Source organism: Balaenoptera musculus, chromosome 3, assembly GCF_009873245.2.
Source record: "Balaenoptera musculus isolate JJ_BM4_2016_0621 chromosome 3, mBalMus1.pri.v3, whole genome shotgun sequence".
NCBI classification, from domain to species: Eukaryota; Metazoa; Chordata; class Mammalia; order Artiodactyla; family Balaenopteridae; genus Balaenoptera; species Balaenoptera musculus.
The window spans coordinates 99,671,613-99,687,394 of record NC_045787.1 but is presented as its reverse complement, the minus strand read 5'-3'; the positions used below and the strand labels follow the sequence as shown (position 1 = coordinate 99,687,394).

At 38.0% G+C, this 15,782-nt stretch overlaps 1 protein-coding gene across 1 annotated transcript in view; it reads right to left on the bottom strand.

Annotated features, from left to right (window-relative positions):
• Window positions 1-15,782, bottom strand: part of LOC118893002 (zinc finger protein 474-like) — a 65,312-nt gene that overhangs the window by 36,572 nt on the left and 12,958 nt on the right. The gene's annotated exons all lie outside the window — the stretch shown is intronic.

The window sequence follows — 15,782 nt, the reverse complement described above, 5'->3', positions numbered from 1 at the left end:
TGTCCATGGGCCTAGGGTTAAGAACCGGCAGAAGAAGTAATACAATAGTGAATAGGAGGATTATCAGGGAAACCATCAGAGAGAGGTAAACTTCTTGTAACCTACCAGGTATCCACTCTTCTTCATCATGGCACTGGAGTATTATTAAATTGTGGTCATAACTGTCAAGCCAAGGATGCAACCCAGGGCTATACTCTTCCTGGTAGTATATCTGTACCTCTTTCCTGGGATGAAAATGCTCAGACTTCACTTGATGCTCTTTTTATAGCTATTGTGTTCACATTCTTGTTTTATATAGATATATTTCTGTATAGATATTATCTCTCTATCATCTTCAAAATACCTTTTGTAAAAAACATGGCCAACAATTTTATTAAACCAGAAGAAAGGGCTGATAAGATCTCATTATGGTCAGAAGCCAAAGGAGTTTTTACCTTGGGTAAAGGCATGAGTCAGTTTTATCCCAGGTCTACAATCTAGCTCAAGAAAGATAATTTTCAAAAGTCTTAGGACCTTCTTCATTTCCTGAAGGATGACCTCACTCTGGATTAAAGGCTCCTATTCACAGAGGGAGCAACACCTGTTCTGAGGCTGGACCCTGCAGACCACAGCAGACACGGCTTCAGACACGGCAAGGACAGCCGTGCTGGTAATGTCAAAACACTGTTTGGGCATTGCGGTTGATAAGGGACAAAAAGAGCTGTGAGATATGCACCCAGTTCCCATATTTTGGTGCCAAGAAAGGTCTAAATCTTTGCAATTAAGGCTATCAAATCGGGTCTGGCACAGAAAAGGAAGTTATTCTTCATTTTGACAGATCCTAAGACAGTGATGTTAACACATGTGACAAAAGAATGTGTTGGCCCCAAACAGAATGACCAACACAGAAAACGAAGCTTGAAGAAACAAAATTTATCACTTGATCATCACCATCCAAAGAGAAAATGGCTCTAGAGAACACAAAGAATCCAGTAAAATTATTTCATCAGGTTTTAAACAGCACATGACTGAAATAATCCTCCAAACCACTCTGCTTTTTTGGTTCTGATTTCTTGTTCACCAAGGATCTCCTGGTTCAGTTTCCCATTTTCCTTGATACCAGGAAGTTGCAGACAGTAAAAGTACTTAAGGAGACAGATTGGAAAAATCAATGCGATCAAATGAGCTTACTTCCCTAAACTTGCTTGCAGTCTTCCCCCCTCCCCACACTGCTCCCTGGAGATGAGAATTCTGAGAAAGCCCCATGACTTGCCCCAACACCTCCTCCATCTCCCTAATCATAAAGTAAGAGAACTAATATTTATTGAGTGCCAACTATGCATCAGATATTGTACTAATTTTTATTTACATAATTTCATTTAATTCTCAAAAGATTATGAGGCAGGTATTATTATTTTCTTTTTACAAATGAAGAAACTGTGACTCAGAAAAGACAAGTATCTTGCCCAAGACAGTCAGTTTCTAAATGACAGAACTGGGAATCAATTCCAGCTCTCTTTGGCTCCAATGCTCGACTCTTTCCATTATTCATTCTGCCTAAAATTCCACCGGCAGAGCTTCTTCTCCTAAGTTTTTTATCCCTGTTTTAATGTACAATTCATATGCCCCATGGGAAGGTAACTAAGCTCTCACCTGCTTTTATGATCCCTTTCAGAAGAAGGAAGAGGTGAAAGGGAGGAGGGGAATAGGGCACAGAAGAAGAGAAATCTCCAAGATGGAAAAAGCAGGTGAGAAACTGAGGTTACTGAAGACAGCGTTTTTCCTTAAGTGATAGGGTTCATTTTATTTTGCTGTGAATGGTTTTCTAGGTGAAGTTTTTCTCTATGTGGTGTGCAATACATAATCCTTTCCTGATCTCACCAATATCCTTAATAAAAATCTATACTACTAGCTGCAGGTGGTGGGTGAGGGGAATTGGCTTCAGGGTGAAAGTGAAGGCTTCCCAAAGAGGTCAGATGGCATTCAGTTTTCAGCCCTGTCACTATTTTGATTAGGGGTGGATCTTTATGCATTCAGGTGCTTGTGCACTACAAATATTTTCTCTGCAGCAAAAATGACAAAGCATCATAAAATTCCTATTGAATCTTCATCTTTTCTTTTTTAATCATCCTCTTTCTTCCTCCAGTGTCCTCCTGAAAATTGTCTTATTGTGATGAAATGTATCAATGTATGGAAGATGAGGTAGCTAGAAGCGAGTGAAATTTTGGGGAACTGGAGAAATTTATGATGTTTCTGCCAGTGATTCTGCTAAGGCAATGTGACAAGGCACAGCATAGTCAGCTGCTCTATGCTATAAGTTAGTTCTAAAAGTGAGAGTGCTCGAAAATACTAAATACATACACTTAAATCACTTAAGAATTTGGCCTGTCACCCAGATACATCGTAAAGCAATGTTGCTAGTTTATAAAGAGAACCACTTTGCAAAGCCAGCCAGTTTCACCCCAAGCATCCATGGAGAAATGTTCACTCCAACTGGCCTGAATTATTCATTTTGACCATATTTGCAAATAGACTGTTTAAAGAATGTCTTGGAAGGCATCACGTTTTATCAATATGATGCCATTTTTCCATGCCCTTTGGTGTTCATGGGAAGGGAGAGACAAACTCACAAAGATGAATATAATAACCATGAAAATCCAAAACCCATCTTAGCATTAGGAGGTGTTTCTCTAAAAGAGAGGGGAAAGAACACAAGCAGAAGTGTGATGAAGTCTTTTGAAAAATAATTTAGCTCTTTGAAACAAAATGAGCATGTGCTACATGACCTTTTCTCTGTTAGTATAGAATCCAAATTCTTTAAATGGACAAATGAATAAATAAGAAAGGTGGAGTTGGGACTTATGCTGGCTCTGAGTAAAATTATAAAATAGAGGAGGTTTGTCTTCAATATCCCCCATCCACCCCATTCAGTAGCCTCCCTTGCCTGGTACCCTCATATACACTCCAGTCTTCCTTACCAATGAAATCTTGCTTTCAGAAAAGAGCTAGTAGACTCTTTTACACCAAGAATTATGATCGATGAGGTAATATCCCTCCCAGAGTCTGGCAGAGACAGCTAGTTCCCTACCAATAGTTACTCTGTGCAAATTCTCTCAAGTTAACAGAGCCCCACTTTCTAGCTGGGCACATGATTTCCCAGCCAAAAGCCTACAGGTTTCTTTGTAGCTAGTGGAAATATTATGTGGCACTTGTAAAAACTCTTATTGAAAAGTAGGGGACACAACCTGCTCCTCTGCCCTTCCTTCATGCTGATAACTGATGGCTGGAGCTCTAGCAGCCATCTTGGGCCAGATTACATTCGTGTAACCCTTGACATGACAGAGTAGAGATGTTGATGAACTTCGGTCCCTGATTATATTAGAGCCATCATAGAAGCTCTGGAGTGCCTTCCTTGGGCCTTATTTACATAAGAGAAATAAATGTGTATTTGTATTTTGGCCAATTTTTAAGAGTCTTTTACTCATGCGAAAACCTAACACTGAGTTATAGTTTAATAGTTGTCCTTATCTAGGCACAAAATGAATTCTAATAGTGACATTTCAAATTTCAGGACCTTTTTTTGATGAGGAAAAAAACTGAGAGGTTTTATGAGGCAAAATTGACATTAAATATACACTTTTTCCTAAAAATCAGAAATAAAAAAGCTTGAAACTTTAAATACTGAGCCAATGGTTCTTAAGGAACTGATTCACAATACTGCCTTTTCTGGAAATTTTTTTTTTAAGAAAAAAAATAATTGACATTTTGCTTCAGAAGGATAGAATCCTATTTTTTTTCCATGAGAGTTTGAAAGAGCTAGGAGGCATCATTGTTGTGCTAGTTATTAATGCATTGTCTCTGTATTCCATACTCTCTTTCCTATATCCATCTTTGTGATGCTGGCACTGAGACTCTGCACACCCCATGTCTGTTTTGCCAGCCAGCCTTGCATTACGATTTACCAATACTGGTAATGGGGGGAAAATGTGAGGTTAGAGGAGAGAGAAGACTTGTGTCTTTTTAAAGGATTTCTTGCCTGCTTTTGGTTCTTGTGAGTATCACCCCAGCAATACTTCTTTATCTCAGCAAAAGCAGTTCTTTCCTGTAGCAGTAGCTGAAACCAGTTTACAGTTTTTGCAACACTTGCAAATCAGATTGATTTCCCCTCCCCCAGCAGACAGCACCATCAGCCAGTCTGTTCTTCCTCTTTGGAAATCGGATTTTCAGCTCCATAGGGTGCTTCTTCTAAGTTGCTAAGTCGTAATAATTCAAACCTCTTCCCTCTGATCCTTCAGCCCTAGGAATGGTAGCTGCCACCTCCCTTATACAATAGTTCTCTCTTTTTACTCTGCTAGTTACCTAGGTAACAACTTCATTCCTGGTTAACAACTCTTTATATTCTCTCTGTTTAAGTAACTGGTATGGTTTCTGTCTCTTGACTGATACAGCCACTCTCAGAATATAAGCAATAAAAATCTGTGATATTCAAGCTGCATATTACCTTACTATTGCAATAAACTCAAATGAATTATTTCATAGCATCTTAGAAAATAATGTGATGCTTAATATTCAGACCTCAACTCATTCAGACCACTGAAAACATATCTTTATAATGTTTACACCATCACTAGCCTTCAAGAGCTAGAAAATGTTGCTCTTCCATTGTGATCAACTGAATTATAAGGGGAAACCTGCCATTTTAGGCATATTCATATTCTTCTTAATTTTATATGATACTCTTCCTGTACTGACTACTCAGCCATAAGGCCACCGCAGCCACAGAGGAAGTCAGAGTAAGGCAATCCCGTTCATAGATCAGAGATGACCAGGAAGTGTTGAGGGGAGCTGGTCCAGTCACCCTGGTTGGTTCTCTGTACTCCCTTCTGGGTAGCTCCTGGGCCAGTGGCATTTGCAGTCCTCAGTAATTCTGATATGCGTGGACAAAAGAGCAACTGGGAACTGGAGGTGGTAGGGCTTGGGAAAGACAGGAGAGGGTGTTTGAAAGGTAAAAAATGGAAACACTTTCAGAAAAGCCATTTAGCCTGAGGCATGACTTCTAGGGAGTCTGGGTGTCCATACTGACATTCCCAGGCTGATTTTGAATAGCTAATGAAAATTTTCCCCTTCCTTGTCTCTCCTTCACTGTGAAGAATTTTAAACCAAGATATAAGTTCTTTCACTTTTATTCCATCTAATTGTCAGGTGTAGACATAATAGTCTATGGTGTTAGGAAAGCTATGAAAACCAAAAATGGGAGAAATGCACTCTTTATGCTTCTAAGTAGAGCCTTCTGCAAGGGCATTTTATGTTAAGGCTCATAATATCACCCTATGAAAGCTATTATTAGACTGAGCCTGTAATTTTCACTCTATATTGAGTATCCAAATCACAGAGTACTCAAGAGTCATAAATGCCACACAGGTATGGTTGTGTAATTGTAATATTGACATTTGGAGTGATGGAGAACTGGTTATGGAAACCACCAGGATAGTCTCATTAGAGGCCTATACTGTATAGAAATTCAAAGGATAGACAAAAAACTGGGAGAGTCAGGCCATTGAATAACAAACAAATCTACATGCCATATTTTCTGACATCTGGGATAGTTCGATTCCAATAAAATAACTCTATTCCAATAGCTCTTTTTCAAGACTTTAAAGAAATGTTTCATAAGCCAGACCGGGCTCATAGATATGCCCCTTTTGGCCTGCATAGAGTTAAAAATGTTTGAATTAGTTGCCATTATTTTAAAATTGAGAGATGTCACACAAAATTGAGATTTTTGGTTTCTTTTGAAAAATTGGAAGATCAGGCCTAGAGCCCATCTTCCAACGTGGCAACATCAAACATAAGCTGGGATATTGAGTAAGGGCTGAACCTATAGATCGGACAGCCAATCTTCACGCTTGCAAAGTTTCTCATCAGTCCCTTGTTCAATTCACAATTCATGCTTGATTCTCAAGCTCATTTGAGTTTGTGACCTTTTGTGATTCTAGCTTTAAAATGCCCTTTTCCTCCATTTTTCCCCTCAGTTAAATATTTGAAAATCACTATAAGGAGCACTTGCCCTCGGAAAACTGAGAACCCAGTTGAAGTCTTTTCTATGGGAGATAACTACTAAAAACATGACGTACTTATTGGTAAAAATACAGAAGGGAAACTTCCTAATGAAAGTTGAGTCAGGATGAAATACTTGGTTCAAGGAAGGAGGGAAATATCCAAGGCAAAAAAGAAAAGAACCAGTGACCTGAGAAGGAATTTTCGTACATTATTAAAGGGTCATAGGAAATGATGAACCTAATTTCAGAAAGAAAAAAAAAAAAAATCAAGCAGCCTGTGTTTAGATCAGCCACAGGAGAGATGATAGAAGGAAAAAAAAAAAAAAAGGAAGAAAGAAAGAAAGGAAAAAGAAAAACACAAACAGGCAAGAAATGTGTTTTGGAAACCATCTGAACTTTTTGGAAGCATTCCCATAATTATTTAGTTATCCATTGATATAATAAGAGCTACTCTTCTGCTTTAGTCAGTGGCCTTTGATTTACCATTAAATGATTTCCCAGATGAAGAATGTTGGATATCTTAAGTTATTAGATTAAGAAAGAACCAGTCAATAAAAAGAACCATAAATAGGCTATTAATAATATAGACTATAGTTACATTTCCAAGATTTGGGCTGGAAATACTTCCTAAGAGACTTATTCTTCCTTGCAGGGATTATAGAATTCAGTGAACTTTTTCTTTCTGCCAAGCTGACCATTTTCTCAAGTATCATCTATGTTAGTTTAAACTGAAAATGTATAAGAACAGCACAGTACAGTAATTCCTTCTCATAAAGAATGAGATATCCAATATCTATTAAGTGTCTAAATTTGATGTATTATGATCAAAAATAATGGGGGAAAAAAACTACAGATACCCTTGTTTCAGTATTAAATTTTAAAAAGAATTACAAATAGATTCATTGTTTACCAGTTCCCATCATGTGATATGCTTGCACAGAGTTCCCACCGTCTTCACACTCTTGATTTACTGTCTCAGAGAGCTAACTCAGTGCAATATCTTTGGCAAAGACTTCCAAGCCACAGAGTATTAGTGTCAGAAGTGCAGTTACTAGACTGGTGCCTCCAGGCTGAAACAAACACAATGAAGAATATAGCTGCCCTTGATGGGATCTTCTTGGCCAAGATAGATTGGCATAAGACAGATGGGCTTCACTGTATTCTGAAGGAACCTTTTTTAACCACATCACCCACTTGTCCTACAAGAGCCTCAAAGTTGTGCCTTAGCTCTACCCACCTCCAGGAGGTCGGTGCCTCCCAAAGCCTGGTTAACACTTAAACTGATCATCATTACCATTCGTTACAGACATCAACACCCTTTGTTAATAATGCTCTCTCTACGCAAAGCTGTTTCTGAGGAAAGTCCCTGGGAAGAAAGTCAAAACCAGGGTGGAGCCCATAAGGCAAGGCTGGGTTTCTGCTTTGTGTAAATGAATGTGCCTCTTATTTCCTGATACGTTTAGCATGTCTTCTCTGGTGGTGACCCTGGAGTCTCGGTCGTTTGGGTACGCCCACCAGCTGAAGGCTGTTTCTGAACAGGGGCTTTCTGTTGCTCTTCTCCCCACATCTCTCATCCTCCTATGTAAATAAGTCATTAAAAAGCTATTGTCATTCATTCAACATCTCTGAACTTTGTGAACAAGGAATTCTTTCACAGGCCAGATGGTTTGAACTTGTCGATGGTTAGAATCCCCGACTACAACCTCTCATTGCTCAGGAAATCTTACAAAGGCTATCCCCTGCTGGAGAAAACCACTAAAAGGAGTCTCTTGGTGTCTAGGAGAAACTTGTTCATTCTCCACATCCCCAGAGCCCAGGCCAAACATAAAATGTGGTGACAGCTCTTTATTTGCAAACGTTCTTAGTTTGTAGTTTAAATTTTTTGTGGTTTAAAGTTTACTGAAAACCTCCTTCCACCCCATGCCCAATAAGTATCAAATAGCAAGGAAGTCAGTGAGACTATCAACTGCTTTGTTCTCTTTTCCTTTAATAAACAAAAGGAAGATCTCTGTGTGTTTTAAGTCACACCTAGGATCAGAAAGATTGGAACATTTGATTGGAAGAATTCAATTTAAAATCAATTCTGTGAATGCTGTTTTTTACTGTTTCTTGTGTTTTCAGCAGGCTTCTTTTCTCCCACTGCCTGTGCTCTCTTTCTCTTTGTTTCATTGTTCCCATTGTCTGTCTGTCTCCACTTTAAGTCTAGAAGGACAACCCAGCACATTAAGGACAAGGTGCCATCTGCAAGGGAGTGAAGAATGCGGCATCCTGTGGTTGACCCCACTGCTAATTTGCTCTGAAGACACAGACCAGCTCACCACTAGAAAAGTGTGTCTTATATTTCAACTCCATTATATTCTGGAGAAAGCAGGATGAGAAGTGACAGAACCAATCTAATCACATGAGTTCTCAAAAGTAGAGAAACTTTCCCCCATCTAGTGAAAGAGATGGGACAGCTGAAGGAAAAAGGGATTCAAGTAGTCATTGCTGACTTTAAAAGAAGTGGAGGGAAGAGGCTGTGTGCAAGCAATGTGGGTGGCTCTAGAAGCTGGGAAGGACAAGGAAACAAACACAGGGTCTTCGAAAAGGGACACAGTCTGCTGACACCTTGATTTTACCCCAGGACACCCATGTTGGACTACTGACTTACAGAATGATAAGATAATGGATTGGGGTTCTTTTAAGCTGCTTATTTTATGGTATTTTGCTAAGGCAGTAATAGAAGACCCCAAAAGAAAGAGATCAGCATTGTGAATGGAGCCTTCTGCAAAGATGTTGCTCAACTAGTTTTGGCCCCCCTGTGATCTAGAATCTTAATAGTCAGCTCAGGGCCACCCAGCTCTAATCTCCATTGGAAACCCCACCACAGTGACTCCATCCCAGGGGCCTTGCTGAGAAGCCCCAGTCAGCTCTCTACAATGAGAATTATAATTCAATTTACTCTATAGTAACAAAAACATAAATATTCACATAACATTATAGAATGGGTTCCAGTATCTCTCTCTAGCTCTTGTGAGAATCCTCAACCAGTGTGACTGAAGAAATAATCCTTCAGATTTTGCATTCTCCTCTGTGTGGTCTATGTGTCTTTCCTGTACACACTTCAAGCTTGCTCTCCCCTGTCCTCTTTGACTGTATTCTTTGTTTCTGTATCTGCATATTTACAACTGGTAGAGTCTTTATTAACTATTATCTTCAGAAACTTGACTTTAATACACTCCGCTCTTGGTTAACTGACTCTATTTCTTGTCAAAGTGCTGCATGCATAATATTTTCCTTCTCTCCTTTTGACTCTGTCCTCAGGACCTCAGTCAGCCTTCTCTAACAATTGGAGGTGGATGTTTAAACCCTTCCTGGATGGAAAGGGTTACTTCCAGTTTCGAATCTGAGCTGAAAACACATTTCCATTTTGTAGAGTCATTTCCTATTTAGAATTGTAGGAATCAGAATATGCCACTTTGACATAAGGATTACTTTGAGCAAATGGGAAGGCAGATGGGTGAGATTATAGGTATATATATGAATGTATGTGTATGAGTGTGAGCGTATGTATATGTGAGTGTGTAGATGGTGAGTGGATAGGTGTGGGTATGTACATGACTGTGAGTGGATGGGTGTGATATGAGCGTATGGATAGATGTGTGAATTGTTAGATGTGGTATGTGTATGGATGTAAGTGAATGTGTATATGTACATGGGTGTCAGTGATTGGGGGGTGTGAATAGGTGTGAGTGGAAGAGTGTGAGTGTGTATGTATATGGGTGTGTGGGTGTGAGTGTGTAGATGGATATGAGTATGTAAATGGATGTGTATATATGAGTTTGTAGATGGATGTGAGTGGTTTTGTGTGTGTGTGCGTGTGTGTAGATGGGCAGTAAGGTGGGTAGTAGGTAAAGTGAGAAACGGAAAAGAATGGTGAATAACTTATATAAGTAATTGGGAAGGTATACTGGGAACAAATTATGAAAAGCCTTATAACTAATCTCAAGAATTTTGATTTCCCTATAGGAAATGGGGAACTTTTATAGAGTTTCTTATATATAACATACAACCGAAAAAAGATCATGAGTGAGGAAATCTGGAGAACATCAACATTTAACATTTAAAGACTAGGCAAAGGAAGTTCTTTGGTTTCCTAAGAGGATCCATTGCAGAGTTTACTCTGCAAGTAAACATTTAGTAGGAAAATAGATCCCTCTGATTTATTAAATGCAATTTGTACCTAACTTCTTGAGACTATGTATACTACACAGAGCCAGACTTGTATGCTCCTTCCAATTCTGAAATCCTGTTTAATGTTGCTTCAGGCAGTTAGCTCCATGTCCCATCTTATGTTACTAGTAGCTGACATATGTCTAAACATTTTTGCTAAAAATCTTGACAAATACTTCTGGACTAGAAAGTGAACTTCTGCTGTAGAATTTTGCTGCATTTAGACAGAGCTTCAAGAATGAAAGAGTTTATTTACAACAGCATCTTCCCTTTGGATGCTAAATCAATTCCCATGCCTCTTTCTGTGTGTCATGGGCTCAGGTCATTAAAATCTTAATCAAGATTTCACTAACACATCTGGGAAATAGAGTCCAAGTTCAAGCAAGCTCTCAAATACATTGGTTCAGTCTAATTTGCTAAGTAAAAGCAGAAAAAGTAGCTTACACCAAGAACCCAGTAATACTCTGTTAATCTCTACTTTAAAGTACTTCTGCAATAAACTCAGGTCTATTTTAAACACTTGCTCCAAAATGTCTATCAGCTATGGAATCGTGGGATATGTAACCTCTCTGTGCCTCAATTTCACCTTATGTTTGGTAGGATGGTAACACCTTGCAGAGTTACTATGAGGATTAAAAGTAAGATAAAATGCTTAGCACACTGTCTGATAAGTGTGCTGATAAGTATTCTGGTAAGTATGATATCATAATTGTTATTATATGGTTCTAATAGGTCTTCTGCCCCATATTTTCATAAATAATCCTGCAGGCTGAAAAATGTAATTAGAAGACTAACTATAGATTTTTAAAATTATTCTTCCTTTTTAAAAATATTCTGATGAATTCCAAAGTTTTCATTCTGCAGCTAATTCAAATAACATTTTATTCATATTTCATTAAAAGACAATCCGACCTGTAGTCCTGAAAAGGAAAAAAAATACTGAAAAGTTATGGGAAATATGAGTACATTTTCTAAAATTATCAGATCAAAGCAGTATGAAATATTATAATTATGGTGCTTGTCATACTCAGCCTCTGCTAAGGAAACCTGCCCCACCCCCTCACCGGATAGGTGGCCCTGGGTGGTCATGTACTGTAGCATATTATTTAACTCCTGATCCCCAACCCAAGCTGATTGTGTCAGAACTCGGGCATTGGACAAGGGCTATCCATCATAGGCTCACCAGTAGTCTATGACATGGCTGGACATGAACAGATGAACTGGTTCAATCACAATTCCTCTCTTGGAAAAGATAACAGCAATGGTTGCTAAAGCAGAAAGGACACTGAGAAAGAGTTGTGAAGCTGAAGAACAGCAGCATGAAACATCACAACAAATAATTTATGACTAAGAAGAAGACAGACTATGTAGAAGAGCTAAATATTTCTCCAAAGAAGACCTACACAGATGGCCAAAAGGCACATGAAAAGATGTTCAACATCACAAATTATTAGAGGAATGCAAATCAAAACTACAATGAGGTATCACCTCACACAAATAAGAATGGCCCTCATCAAAAAGAGCACAAATAATAAATGCTAAAGAGGGTGTGGAGAAAAGGGAACCCTCCTACACCATTGGTGGGAATGTATATTGATGCAGCCACTGTGGAGAACAGTATGGAGGTTCTCTAAAAAAATTAAAATAGAGTTACCATATGATCCTGCAATACCACTCCTGATCATATACCCAGAGAAAACTCTAATTTGAAAAGATATGTGTACCCCAGTGATCATAACAGCATTATTTACAATAGACAGACATGGAAGCAACCTAAATGTCCACAGACAGATGAATGGATAAGGATAAAGAAGATGTGGTACATATATACAATGGAATATTACTCAGCCATAAAAAGGAACAAAATTGGGTCATTTGTAGACCCAATGGATCTACATTGGGTAGATGTAGATGTGGATGGACCTAGAGAGTGTCATACAGAGTGAAGTACGCCAGAAAGAGAAAAGCTAATAGTGTATAATAATGCATATATGTGGAATCTAGAAAAATGGTACAGATGATTTTATTTGCAAAGCAGAAACAGAGACAAAGACGTAGAGAACAGTTGCATGGATACCAAGGGGGAAAGAGGTGGGGTGGGAGGAATTGGGTGACTGGGATTGACACATATACATTATTGATACTATGTATAAAACAGACAACTGATGGGAACATACTGTATAGCACAGGGAACTCTACCTAATGCACTGTGGTAACCTAAATGGGAGGGAAGTCCAAAAGGGAGGGGATATCTGTATGTGTATGGCTGATTCATTCTGTTGTGCAGTGGAGGCTAACACAACATTGTAAAGCAACCATACTCCAATAAAAATTAATAAAAAATAAAATAAAATAAAATAAAAAAGGAGATGTGAAATATATATACAATGGAATATTACTCAGCCATAAAAAGAATGAAATAATGGCATTTGCAGCAACATGGATGGACCTAGAGATTATCATACTAAGTGAAGTAAGTCAGACAAAGACAAATATCATATGATATCACTTGCATGTGGAATCTACAAAAAAATGATACAAATGAACTTATTTACAAAACAGAAATAGACCCACAGACATAGAAAACAAACTTATGGTTACCAAAGAGGAAAGGTGGGGAGGGAGATGGTGGATAAATTAGGAGTTTGGGATTAACAGATATAAACTACTCTATATAAAATAGATAAACAATAAGGACCTACCGCATATCACGGAGAACTATATTCAATATCTTGTAATAACCTAATGGAAAAGTATCTGAAAAAGAATATATATACTTGTGTATATATATATATATGTGTATATATACATACACACACACACACACACACAAATCACCTTGCTGTACACCTGAAACTAACACAACATTGTAAATCAACTACACTTCAATTTTTAAAAATTAAAAAAAAAAGAAGATAGAAAAGAAGGAGATGGAGTGACTGTGGGTGAAACAGGGTAGAGCATGGGAACAGGACAATGTTGGAACACTCAGGTGAGCAACCATGAGGGGCTGTCACTGCTGCCTGGGTGCAGAAGACATACAATGTTCTTTAGTCTTTATATCTTGCACTATTTCTAGAGAATATCTGCACTCCTGGAAATTTGTGATAATTCTATTAGAGAATGGAAGAAGCTTGTCACAATGTTCCAAATAAGAAATGAGAAATTATATTCAGATGTTACTAATGTCTGTAATGTCAGATATAAAAGAGGAAGAAGGCCACCTCACAGGTGGAAAAGCAGTGACCGGGTCAGGCTTGCAGAGCTTGATTGTGGATAGGGCTCTTTATTCACCTCCCCAAAAAGGAAAGCAGGTTGGGGTCTCTAGTTCTACTCAGGCTTTTGAAACAATTCAAGAAAGCGAGCCAATGAGTATAGAGCTGAAAAGCCAATGGGGATAATACCTGATTATTAACACTGAATAATCAGCAGAAATGAAAAGAACTTGGTTGAAAATTCCTTTGATTTCCCTCTAGAATTCTGAAGCTTTTATAAAAATTACTTATTAATTATTTTGGTGTTTGGCCTGGAGGACAAGAGTCCGCTCAACTTTTTGGCTAGGAATTCCCCTGGAACAGGTAGTTCTTGAGCTTCCTGAGGCCTGGCTGTTTGATTCCCCTGTGTTTCCATGCACATGTATACTTATAATAAATGCCCTAAGTACACTTGAGTCCACTAAGAAGGCCTGGCTGGAGCTGGAATTATTTAATAATTCATTCAGCCCAGAATGCTGCCTCTGGCAGTGGAGCCTGGAACAGATATTTTGGACATAATTTTTGAGTTCCCATTATCACGACCACCATTAGAGATATTTCCAAATAATCCAATCCTTCCATCTATGAGTTAATAGGCTATTACAGTATGTTTACTTCACATATGTATCTGTTAGGATTGTGTGTCACTACAAATAAAAAGAATCCTACTCTAGTCACTTAAAGAAACAGAGGCATATCTTTTTATCAAAATAAGAAGTCTTTTTTGAAAAAAAGCAATCAGATTCTCAATAATAGTAATGCTTCAGTGATGGTCTTGGCCTTTCCTTCATGGATGCAACTACTGTACTCTTACTGTGGCATTATTTGAATTATGTGATCCTACTATCTTCATATAGGACAGATGGACCAATCCTAGGGTCTAGCAGAGCTCTTTTCCTTTGTAGTTTTTCTGTGAAGTTTTGTGGTTATCCTAGCCTCCAGGTGAACGTTTCAGAGAATGCCATCAGCCAAGGTCCATGGGACACCAACAAGAGTCATCGTGAGCATCCTCTTCCTTTCATTCTCCTCCTTTACCTTTCCTGTCCTTTTAGGCCCAGAAGTCCCATCTGCAAAGGCTACTCCACTAAAAGACATATATGGCAATTAACTGTTAAGGTGACTAAAAAGGCTTTTCCTTCCTCTCTGTCTTGAGAATTATTTCATTACTCTGGATCCCAGGGTGGGAAGGTGCAGATGAGACGCATTTAGTAAGTCCCCATTTACTTTCAGTGGGCTTTATAAATTTCCTGTTTTCACTTTTTCTGTTCACTGTTCTTTTCTCACAGTTGTCTTCTGAAGCTTCCATTTAAGTGTTGTAACTATTTGTTCATAGTGTTTCTAGTTTTCTGATTTTTTGAATACCAGAATCTTATAATACCACAATTATATGGGAGAAATAGAATAAGCTGAAATATCTTAAGACATTATGAAATCACTATCTGAAAATGTATAGATTTTAAATCTGTCTTGTATGGAAGACATATGGAAGGATGACACAATTTTAGGCTACAAATTTTTATCTCTCTTGATTAATTATAAAATTCCAGTTACAAAATTAAGATTGAAATAGATTCAGTTACACTATATGTTATTAAACTGTTGGTGAATCACAACATAACCTATTTTATTTAGTCACACATTGGATAGTGTCCATTTCAGTAATTACAGCTAGAACAGTGTTCCTGTGCTACGTATCAGTAAGCATTTCCTGAGAGTCTCTGTGTAAAAGTTTATTTGGAAATTTCTTGTTACCCATAACCACACCAATAGTTAAAATTATTAAACTCCACTTGACATGGCATTTGACATAGGAAATAGGCTAACTGAAGAGGAAAACGTGGTTTCAATTTTTGTTGATTGAAATGTTATGTGTTTCATATATAATATTGTTCACTTGGAACTGAACAGATAAAGAAATCCAAGATTTATCTTATTTTAATATTGCACAATCATTTGGTATTTTTGAGAGAAAATGCCTTGAAGTGATTCAAATAATATAAAAACTAATTACTTACTACACATTTCTGATTCTAAAATGAGCCACAATATAAATAATTTTTCACAAACTATATGTATTTCCATCCTTTCAATGAATATATACACTTGGCGAGAGGCTGGAATCTTATTAGCTATATTTATTATCACTTTGGTGAGCACTCTGCTTCTAAATGCACACACACACACACACACATCTCTACACATTTCTCTCCATATTCCTTCTAGGTCAAGAGAACAGACTGACAATCATTGTCAAAATCTTCATTTGGCAGTGAATCCA